Source organism: Chenopodium quinoa, unplaced genomic scaffold (assembly GCF_001683475.1).
Source record: "Chenopodium quinoa cultivar QQ74 unplaced genomic scaffold, ASM168347v1, whole genome shotgun sequence".
Classification (NCBI taxonomy): Eukaryota; Viridiplantae; Streptophyta; class Magnoliopsida; order Caryophyllales; family Amaranthaceae; genus Chenopodium; species Chenopodium quinoa.
This window is the reverse complement of record NW_018743286.1, coordinates 18,619-30,637: the sequence shown is the minus strand read 5'-3', so window position 1 is coordinate 30,637 and position 12,019 is coordinate 18,619. Positions and strand designations below refer to the sequence as shown.

Below are 12,019 nucleotides of genomic sequence, written 5' to 3'. Positions count from 1 at the left end.
TTGTACCTTCATCCCCGAACCCTTATTTGGTTCATGACCTTATGGAGTTGACGATCTCTTGGATCGTTAAAGGGTGTAACCTTCACCTCGTGATGGTTTACAAGTTCCTTAAAAACTTGTTGGCGACTCTTTTGCTCTATCATCTTCCCTTTTGGACGCCACCGTACTTTAGTGTATGATCACAGTGGAGTTCAATCTAGTAGGATTTTTAAAGGCTTGAAACTATTCCCTACAATGGCATAGTTTTATCACATCATATGCATCTTGAATAAATCCAGCACGACCAAAGATGTCCACCAAGAAAGAATAATGGAGAACACTTTGTGATATGTTGTGTTCTCTCACCATAAGATCAAAGTATTTATGCCCTTCTTTAACTAGCCCCATATGGCCACAAGCAGATAGAACTGAAAGATAAGTCACTTCATTTGGGTACAAACCCGTTTGCTGCATCTTCTCAAAAAGAATCATCGCTTCCAAGCACCGACCATGACTAGAGAAACCTGAAATCATTGCATTCCATGAAACAACATTCTTGCTATCTTGATCAGAAAATACAGTGAAGGCTTCTTTAATGGCTCCACATTTCGCGTACATATCAACAAGAGAAGAAGCCACAAAAACGCTAGCACCAAAATCGGACTTAAACAAAGTGGCATTCACTTGGTTCCCTTCAGTCAAAGCGCCTAACCCTACACAAGCAGAAAAAACAGAAGAAAGGGTAAACTGGTTTTACTCTATCCCAACAGCTTGACCTCTATGATACAACCTCAAAGCCTCTTCATAAAGCTCATTTCGAACATAACCTGCCACCATCGAGCTCCATGTAACATCGCTCTTCTCCTCTAAGCTCTCGAAAACCCACGAGGCCTCCCCCATAAAATTTCATTTCGAGTAAACATCAATCAAAGCAGTCCTAACATACACATTAGACTCTATCCCCTTCTTAACAGCAAAAGCATGCAGTTGTCTGCACTCAAAAACGGCAGATTTTGCTGCACAAGCACAAAGCACACTCGAGACAGTAAACTCACTCAAAGGGGATTCCTCTCTTTGCATTCCTACAAAGAGGGATAAAGCATAATCTGCCCTTCCATTCTGGGTATATGCCCCAATCATAGTGTTCCAAGAAACCAAACTTCTTTTAGGCATTTTATCGAACAATTGACGAGCAGGGTGAAGAAGGCTGCATTTGCAGTACAAATTGATAAGCATATTTGATGTTAAAGTATCAACACCTAAACTAGCTCGAATGATTTGAGCATGGCAAGCTTTTCCTTCAACAATTAAACAGTTTCTTGCACAATATTGCAAGAGATTCTGCAAATACGTTATCGCCGCCATTGAAGATGAATTTCGATGCTTGATTGCACGATCTATAAGTGTTGCTCAGACGTTGTTTGCAACATTACAGATAACCAACTCATATTTAGTACGCCGTTTCTTCTTCTCAGATAACCAACTCATATTTAGTGCTAAAATATCAAGTGAGATTAAGAAACTAACAGAAAAGATGGATTGTGCAACTAAAAACCATAATGATTTTGGGTTTAGTAAGTTGTATAAACCTGTTAAGATTAGAGAGAAAACATGTTCTTATGTGTTTGAAAATGATATTATTGGGAGAGATGCTGACAAGAAGATCATTGTGGATGTGTTGTTAAAAGATGACTTGGAGGAAAATATTTCTTTTGCGACTATTGTGGGGATTAGGGGGCTGGGTAAACTTCTCTTGCACAACTTGTGTATAATCAGTGGCAGATTCAAGATTCCAAACTAGGGGTAGCACTGAACCAAAGGATCAGAAAAAAAAAATTTATACACCTATTACCCTGAAACTCAAACTAATTTTAAGCTGATAATAGCACATCAGGTTAATTTTTTGCATATTGTATTGTGATTGTGTCTAAAAAGTTACCATCAAAATTTTGAATAACTATAGATTTTGTGCCGAGTTATTATCACAGATAAATTATACATGTACACGAAATATTTTGTATTACAATCATATAAAATTATTAACTTTTTGTACAGACAAATTATCCATACTATTAATGTTCTTAATCAATTTTTTATGGGAGTTACTTTTATCTAATTGAAATTAAATATCAAAAAAGTGGAAATTAATAATTTGAGAAGTATCAATATTGTATGGAAGTCATTTTTATCTAAATCTATTTGAATATAAATGTCAAGAAAGAAAAAAAAAAAGTGTCAAGAAAAAGGGAAGTAATTTTGGGATTGAAAAACAATGAAGCAATCTTTAAAAAAATAGAATTGATAGTTTTCGGGAAAAAAAAAAAATGAACCCAAAAAAACGCATAGGAGCAGATTTGAACCCCAGCCCAGCTGGCCAAGAAAGTTTTAGTCATCCCCTAAGTTACCACTGAAGCAACTCCAATTCTCTCATAAGGCATGCATTATTTAATCTATATTTGTATTTCAGGCATTTTTGTAAAACAGTTATTTTTTTCGGGGGTAGCACGTGCCCCCCCGGGTCACAACGTGGATCCGCCAGTGTGTATAATGATTGTAGAATCAAAGAGGCATTTCAAGGAAATATGTACTGGGTTTGTGTGTCTGAGAATTTTAGCATGAAAGATACCTTAGGTAAGATGATTAGTAGGGAGGTACTTGAATTCGAGGATCTATATTTGAAACTTCGAAATAAGATAGAAGGGAAAAGGTACTTTCTTGTTTTAGATGACGTATGGTCTGAGAATGGTAGAAAGGGGGAAGGGGAAGTAGGATCTTGGTGATTAGCCACTCCAAAAAGGTAGCAGAATGTATTGGAAACTATCTAATTCATGCGTTACCTAGTCTTGCAGAAAAGGACTCTTGGGAACTGTTCAAGAAAATATCACTTAGAGAAAGGGAAGACGTTGCAGTCATTGATCTAGTTGAGATAGGAAAAGAAATTACGAAAAATTGTGTCAATGTGCCTCTCTCCATAAGGGTGGTTGCAAGTTTGTTGTATAATCAAGATATAGCAATTTGGCAGTCATTCGGAAGTATTGATTTGGCTAAATTAGGTAATGATGACGACGACATAATGCCAACATTGATGTTTAGCTATTATCATCTTGCTCCAGAGCTAAAGAGTTGCTTTAGCTATTGCTCACTCTTCCCCGAGGACTAAGTCATTTGGAAATCGGAGTTAATTTGTCACTGGATGGCACAAGGATATCTTGTTCCAAGCTCTAAAAATGAGAGCATGGAAGATGTCGGTGAAAAATATGTATCAATTCTATTACATAAATGTTTTTTCCAAGACATTAAGTGTAATGAAGTTGATGAAAATTATTCATTTAAAATGCATTATCTCATACATGACCTTGCTAGAAAAGTAGCAAAAGAGTCTGCAATGTTCACAGAATGTAGGAATGATTTAGAAGAGAAAGTTTGCCATCTAGTAATTGATAGTAATGAAGGCCTGACTACCTGGTTTCGCTCAAGCAATTATCCAGGTAAAAGTTTGCGTACCTGCTTGAGCTTTCGTGATTTGACAAATAGTGATGTAAATGATATAGTTTCAAATTGTAATCAATTAAGGGTTCTTGCCTTGATTTATTTTACCACTAAAACAATACCAGATAAATTTTGTAAATTATTACACCTGAGGTACCTTGATCTGTCAAATAATGATAACTTAGAGGTGCTCCCTAAATCGATCACTAAGCTTCACAATCTACAAACTTTAAAAACTATCAAGTTGTCTATCTCTAAAGGAGTTGCCTGAGGACATAAAAAAACTAGTAAATCTTAGAGTGTTGGACATAGAAGAGTGTTATGGGTTGACTCATATGCTGGCAAGGATGGATAAATTAATATATCTTCACAAACTACCGTTATTTATAATTGTATATGGATGATGGACTAAGGCGTCTTAAAATAGGCAATCTCATAGACTTGATTGCTCTTTTTAATAGCCTCGCAGGTTTTTATCGCTGTTTGTCATGAAATTCATGATGGAAACAGAACCAATGTGTCAAACTCAGATTATATGGCTGCCAACCTAAAGTCTTTAAAATTGAAATGTTATTTAGTTTTTTATGACAAAGGAGGTCACGAGTCATTGCTGGAGAGCCTTTTATTCAATAACCAATTTCACGAGATTAGGGTTGAGAATTATGATGGTACTGTTGATAAGTATATTAGGTGACTCGTACTTCGTAGCTTTGTCCGCCCGATCGGGCGGACATTGCCCGGTCTGACCGGGCGGAAGAAGAAGAGGTGCCTGGCAAATTCGTTGAAGAAGCTGCTCTCGCGCCCGACCGGGCGAGCCTTCGCCCGACCGGGCGAGCCTTCGCCCGATCGGGCAGACCTTGCCCGGTCTGACCGGGCGGTGGGGGTTGGATACGTTGAAGCATTCGTATGGAGTTTTCTTCTCGCGCCCGATCGGGCAGACCTTGCCCGGTCTGACCGGGCGGAGAAGGAAAAATGCGGAGACGCGGATTTTACGATTTAAAGTTATCTTTTATGTTATCTTTTTGCCCAAGTATCTTTTATTTTAGGGATTAATATAAAACCTCCCTAATATTAGTATTAGGGTTAAGAGAGACAGAGTGAGAGCCGTTCTTGAGAAATACAAGAATCATCTTTGTAATCTTTGCAGTTTATAGTGAAATCATTCGATCTCGGTGCCCGTGGACGTAGCTATCACATCGATAGTGAACCACGTAAATTCTTGGTGTTGTTCTTATTGTTTGCATTGAATTTCTTTATTGTTTTCTTGTTTGTTTTCGACCTTTGCTTCCGCTGTCGCACAACAATTGGTATCAAGAGCTCAGGTTCAATCCTTGGAGAGTTTCTTGAAGATAACAATGGCAGGAGATTCAACAATAAGAATTGAGAAGTTTACCGGGAAAAATAGTTTCGGGCTATGGCAAATTAAGATGAAGGCTCTGTTAAAACAACAGCAGATATGGCGTCCGTTGGCTCCAAAGAGTACTACTTCGGAGTCAGGAGACGGACCGACTGACTCGCAGTTAGAAGTTATGGAAGAGAAGGCACACTCTACCATATTACTTAGTCTTGATGATCAAATCATCACGGAGGTTGCTGATCAGGAAACGGCGGCTGGATTGTGGCTGAAGCTGGAGTCATTGTATATGACTAAGTCGTTGACCAACAAATTATTACTGAAACAGCGGTTGTTTAGCCTCCGGATGCAGTCAGGTACTTCCTTACGGGAACATCTAGAAAAACTTAACTCTATTTTGCTTGATTTACGTAATTTAGATGTTAAAATTGATGATGAGGATGCTGCGTTGATTTTACTTGTATCTCTACCGTCTAGCTTTGAGAATTTTGTAGAGTCTTTTGTTGTTGGTAAGGATTCTATAACCTTAGAAGAAGTGAAGGCAGCACTTCATACTAGGGAACTCAGAATGAAAGCTACGAGTGATAATGGGGATAATGGTAGTGGGTTATTTGTTAAGTCCGGAAAGTCTAAAAAGAATAAGGGGTTTAACAAGGGGAACAATGCTGGGTCGGGTGCTGGAAACGGCAAGGATGGATCTAGTAAAACTACTACTAAAACATGTTATTACTGTAAAGAACCGGGTCACTTTAGGAATAATTGTCCGGTGAGGAAAAACAAGTCCCAGGCTGCTATAGTTGAAGAGAAACCGAATGAGAGCTATAATTCAGAGGAAGATTTAGCATTAGTCAGTTCTGCTAGGTCTGATGATTTATCTGATAACTGGGTTCTAGATTCGGGGTGTTCGTTCCATATGTGTCCACGTCGAGATTGGTTTGATACATATGAACCTCGCAATGGGGGTATGGTTATAGTCGGTAACAATGCTCCATGTAAGGTCACAGGTATTGGTTCCATGAGGTTGAGGACTGTTGATGGGCGGAGGTTAACTTTGACTAATGTACGGCATGTTCCTGCTTTAGGAAAGAATCTGATTTCATTGGGTACCCTGGATGAATTGGGGTACAATGGTGTGTTTTCAGATGGGGAGTTGTGTATTTTCAGAGGTTCTGAGTTGGTACTTAAGGGTATCAAAAGGAACACCCTCTATGTTTTTGAGGGTGTTACACTGCCTAGTTCTGCGGTTTGCGCATCTGTATCTCACCAGGAGATGACTAAGATTTGGCACATGAGGCTTGGTCATATGGGGGAGAAGGGGATGCAGCTATTGTCCAAGAGGGGTCTTCTATCCGGGGTCAAGGTTGCCAACCTTGAATTTTGTGAGCATTGTGTGTTTGGTAAGAAACACAGGTCAAAGTTCAGCAAGAGTGCTCACATTACTGATGCAGTGCTCGATTACATCCATTCAGATTGCTGGGGTCCATCTAGAGTTGAAGGTATGGGAGGTTACCACTATTTTGTGTCATTTGTTGATGACAAGTCCCGATACACATGGCTTAGGTTGCTTAAGTCAAAGGATGAGGCCTTCAAAGTTTTCAAGCAATGGAAAGCTTTGGTGGAAAATCGACAAGGAAGGAAGATCAAGAAGCTACGAACGGACAATGGGCTAGAGTTTTGCAAAGACGAGTTTAATCAGTTCTGTGCAGATGAGGGTATAGGTCGGCATCATACTGTCAGGAAGACACCACAGCAGAACGGTGTAGCAGAACGGGTAAATCAGACACTGCTAGAGAGAGTCCGATGCATGCTCTCTAATGCAGGGCTTGGGAGGAGGTACTGGAGTGAAGCTGTGTTAACAGCTTGTTATGTCATTAATAGGGGTCCTCATTCTGGAATTGATTCCAAGATTCCGTTTGAGATCTGGAGTGGTAAGTTGCCTAATTTTTCGAATTTGAAGATTTTTGGTTGTGTTGCTTATTATCATGTTATTGAGGGTAAGCTGGATCCACGAGCCAAGAAGGGGTGTTTTGTTGGGTACGGGGATGGTGTGAAGGGGTTTAGAATTTTTTCACCTTCGGAGGGTCGGGTCATTCTTAGTAGGGATGTTACTTTCGATGAAAACACCATGTATTCAATTAAAAATGCAGAGATTTCAGATTTGAGAAGGGAAGGAGACAATTTATTACAGACAGATGGGGTACTTGAGGTACATCAGTCTACCATTGCTGATTTACCTCGGGTACAATATATTGATGATGATGCTGATGTTCCAGTGCCGGGTACTCCTGAACCTGAGATTACTCCTACTCATTCTAACTCTGGGGATGAGGTGGAGCAATCTAATCAGGGGTCATCTAGTCAACCTGACACCATTCTTGAGATGCCTAAACGAGTTATCAAGAAGCCTGTTAGATTGATTGAAGAGATGGAGGGAAGAAATTGCTGTGTTGATGCGATGACAGGTTATGCATTGAGTGTAGCTGATGATGTAGAGTCATTTGAACCTGCCACATATAAACAAGCAATTAGTTGTAGTGAGTCTGCGCAATGGCTTGCCGCAATGGGTGAAGAGATGCAGTCTCTTTACAAGAACAGAGTGTGGGAACTGGTAAAGGTACCGGAAGGGAGGAAGCTTGTGGGTTGTAAATGGATTTACAAGAAGAAAGAAGGGTTGTCGGAAACTGAGCAAATACGTTTTAAGGCTAGGCTAGTTGCTAAGGGGTTCAGTCAGGTAGAAGGGGTTGACTTTGTTGAGATATTCTCACCTGTGGTTCGACATACTTCTATCCGTGTGTTATTGTCAATTGTAGCACATTTTGATCTTGAGCTGGAGCAGTTGGATGTTAAAACGGCCTTCCTTCATGGCGATTTGGAGGAGGAGATTCTGATGAAGCAGCCCGAAGGATTCGAAGCTCCTGGAAAGGAACACTATGCCTGCAGATTGCTAAAGTCATTGTATGGACTTAAGCAATCCCCCCGACAGTGGTACAAAAGGTTTGATTCTTTTATGGTTTCACAAGGTTTTGACAGGAATTCATATGATTGCTGTGTGTATCATAGTAAGCTGGATAATGGTTCCATGATTTATCTTTTGTTATATGTTGATGACATGTTGGTTGCCACAAAGAATAAATCTGATATTGCTAGATTAAAGGAGATGCTTAACTCGGAGTTTGACATGAAAGACTTGGGTGCAGCTAGGAAGATTTTGGGTATGGAGATCTACAGGGATCGGGCTAGAGGTAAGCTTTTCTTGACTCAGAAAAGCTACATTGAAAAGATTTTGTCTCGTTTTGGGATGGAAAAATCGAAGCCTATAAGTACGCCAACTACTGTTAGTTGTAAGTTGTCTTTGTCTATGTCACCTCAATCAGAGGAGGAGTTGTCTTATATGTCTAGAGTTCCATATGCGAACGCGGTTGGTTGTTTGATGTATGCTATGGTCTGTACTAGGCCGGATATTGCGCATGCTGTTAGTGTTGTAAGCAGGTTTATGGCTCGACCTGGGAGGGAACACTGGCAAGGGGTGAAAAGGATTTTTCGCTACCTGAGAGGGACAGCTGATATTGGTCTTGTGTACGGGAATGGTAAGGAATGCTTGGTCACTGGGTACAGTGATTCTGATTATGCAGCTGATGTGGATACCAGGAGATCTGTGACTGGTTATGTGTTCACTTTGGGTGGTTCTGTGGTTAGTTGGAAGTCTACATTGCAGTCATCAGTTACGTTGTCAACTACTGAAGCTGAGTATATGGCTCTAACTTCTGCAGCTAAGGAGTCTATTTGGCTCAAAGGCCTAGTAGGTGAACTGGGTATTGCACAGGATTTTGCTACAGTGTATTGTGATAGTCTAAGTGCGATTTGCTTAGCTAAAGATCAAGTACACCATGATCGGACGAAGCACATTGATGTCAGGTATCATTTCTTACGTACTGACAAGAGGATTAAGGTGAAGAAGATTGGGACTGCTGACAACCCGGCTGATTTCTTCACTAAGCCTGTTCCGTTTAGCAAGTTTAAACATTGCTTAGACTTGCTAAATATTGATTACTACGTGATGTAGTAGGCCCTGAGGGGCGAAGTTGGGGAGCTCCTGGTGTAGGTGTGTTGGCATTAAGGTGGAGCTTGCCCGGGGCTTGTGATGCAGGTGGAGCATTATGAGTTGTTATACTTGGAGACGAGTATGTGATGGGTCTTGGTTGAAGACTTATCGGGATGTATGGCTTATGCATGAGTCCTGCATCGGGTTTGGCTTGAGATGTTTTTTCACTATGTCTTGATGGGGTCGTTTGCTGACTACGAGTTCTCGTCAAGGTGGAGATTGTTGATAAGTATATTAGGTGACTCGTACTTCGTAGCTTTGTCCGCCCGATCGGGCGGACATTGCCCGGTCTGACCGGGCGGAAGAAGAAGAGGTGCCTGGCAAATTCGTTGAAGAAGCTGCTCTCGCGCCCGACCGGGCGAGCCTTCGCCCGACCGGGCGAGCCTTCGCCCGATCGGGCAGACCTTGCCCGGTCTGACCGGGCGGTGGGGGTTGGATACGTTGAAGCATTCGTATGGAGTTTTCTTCTCGCGCCCGATCGGGCAGACCTTGCCCGGTCTGACCGGGCGGAGAAGGAAAAATGCGGAGACGCGGATTTTACGATTTAAAGTTATCTTTTATGTTATCTTTTTGCCCAAGTATCTTTTATTTTAGGGATTAATATAAAACCTCCCTAATATTAGTATTAGGGTTAAGAGAGACAGAGTGAGAGCCGTTCTTGAGAAATACAAGAATCATCTTTGTAATCTTTGCAGTTTATAGTGAAATCATTCGATCTCGGTGCCCGTGGACGTAGCTATCACATCGATAGTGAACCACGTAAATTCTTGGTGTTGTTCTTATTGTTTGCATTGAATTTCTTTATTGTTTTCTTGTTTGTTTTCGACCTTTGCTTCCGCTGTCGCACAACAGGTACCCTATTACCAAGTTGGGCCCCATCCAAATACACTATTATTGGACCCATATCATGGACCAACCAATCTGGATTGGCTGTTTTCTTAAAATAAGTTTTCAAAAATAGAGAGAAGAGAAAAGAATTAAAAATTTCCACACTTTCACTTCATTCGATTATGATTCGACATAAAAGGTACTCATCACTGGGTTTGGTTTTGGGGAGACACAATTGTGTGTCTACAAGTTGCAATGCTTCCCAACATCACTAAGACAACTTTGTCAACTCAAATATCTTAAACTTGGGTTTATGAAGAATAAAGAGTACATAGAGAGTGATGCACCATCTTCATCATCTATATTCTTCCCCTATCTTGTGGAGTTACTGTTGGAAAAAAAAACCTTTTGGTTCCATGAATAATAATTGACAAATTAAGAACTTCCTTGGAACAAATTCGATCGCCATACTCGAACCAAATACTTGTTCTCCTTCAATTGTGCTGTGGTTTAGAACCCACTGACTAAGAAGCGAAATACGCTACCACCGGTACAAGTATCCTAGTGACGCACGCCCCCCAAGTTTTACACTGAAGAATATTATTATTATTATTATTATTATTATTATTATTATTATTATTATTATTATTGTTATTATTATTATGGGGATTTATAAATAATTATAATGAGTAGTTTTAATTATATAAAATCATATTTTTTAATGATGTTTATGAGAAATTAATTTAAAAGGTTCATGTACATATAGTTGGGGGTTTTTAATTATTTGTTAACCTTATATTGATTAAGGTTATTTTTATTTGTAGGGCGCGTTCGATCAAGATTCTTGAGGTTTTTTTGGTGTGTTTTGCTAAGCAAGAATCAAGGTACGTTAGGTGGCTAGATACCTTAAAAGTGATTGGTTTGAATAAGCCTGTTTGAATGATTTTATGATGATTGAATTAAAGTAATTTAATTCAATTATGATTTATGAAATAAAAGTATGTTTAAATAATTAGTTTTAATAATTAAACTTGAGTATTGATTTCATATCATGTTTTACATAATTAAAATTATTATTCATGTTTAAAAGGTTTGATTTTGAAAACATGTGGAATTAAATAAAAAGGAGTTTGAATGATTATTATTATTATTAAAAGTTTTTTTATTGGATTTAAAGAGGATCGATTTATTGAATTATTATTATTAAAGTTTTATAAGCATGTTAGTAATCCCACTATGCGGATTTGGTTTATTTGATAAGAGTTTGGACTTTGTATGACCGAGTCTTTCCTCAAGCATAGCCTTGTAACATAAGGAGACTAGCTTGGGAGTGTGCACACTTGGGTGAGGAATTGGTTTTAAAGAAATTGATTTAAATGAGGAATTGGTTTTCTTAAATTTGACTATGGATTATTATTATTGAAATTGGTTTTGGAATTATTGGTTTAATTATTGGAATGGATGAAATTGATTTCAAAAGCATGTTTGCAAATAAATTGAGTTTACATTATCTTGCACTTAGCATACTTAGCATATTTTACTAACTAGTATTTCTTATTTTGTTTTGGTACGCCTTGTTTACCGTAACGGTAAGCAGTGTTGACTAATTTTAGGTGGAGTCAGTGATTGAGCATTTGGAGTCCCGGGAATAGTTTCACCTAGATTAGAAAATGTTGGTCTTTATGTTTATTTTGAGTACTCATGATTATAGTTACTATTTATGGTTTATTATTAATAAAAGAAGAGTATTGAAGTGTTCCGCTGTAAAGTATTGGTTTTGTTTAGTAAGTTTTGAGTAGCCTTGCGTAATCACGCGGCGGTAATACGCCCAAGTCTATCTCTATGGTATAATTATACGTATTATACTGGTATTTCGGCAGAGGGAGATTTGGGGTATTAAACCCTTTCCTTTGCCCTCAATAATTGCGATCCCCCTCTTGGATTTAGAATAATTTCGGAGTTAGGGTTTTAGGTGAGGGTTGGAGTTTCAGGCTAACAGGGGATTTATGTGGAGGGTGGCTTAGGGTTTTGGTTTCAAGAGAGGGTGGGAATACAAGTTTCAATCGAGGGATCAGGGATGGGTTACGGGTTTCAAGTGAGTGTCTGGGGATAGCGATTAGTGCTTCTTCGGGTGTTCAACAAGCCTAATGCGAGTTTCAAGTGGTGGTCAGGCTGGAGGGTTTTAAGCGATTTTGTTTGCTGGCGGTTGGGGGAAGATTGGGCGCCGACAAGGAGGCTGTGTTGGACGCTTGTAGTGAAAGGGGAAG

The 12,019-nt window shown here is 39.4% G+C and overlaps 1 pseudogene; it reads right to left on the bottom strand.

The window, feature by feature from the left end:
- Positions 1-222: 222 nt before the first annotated feature.
- Positions 223-1,859, bottom strand: LOC110735840 (annotated as a pseudogene).
- Between the last annotated feature and the right edge of the window lie 10,160 nt (positions 1,860-12,019).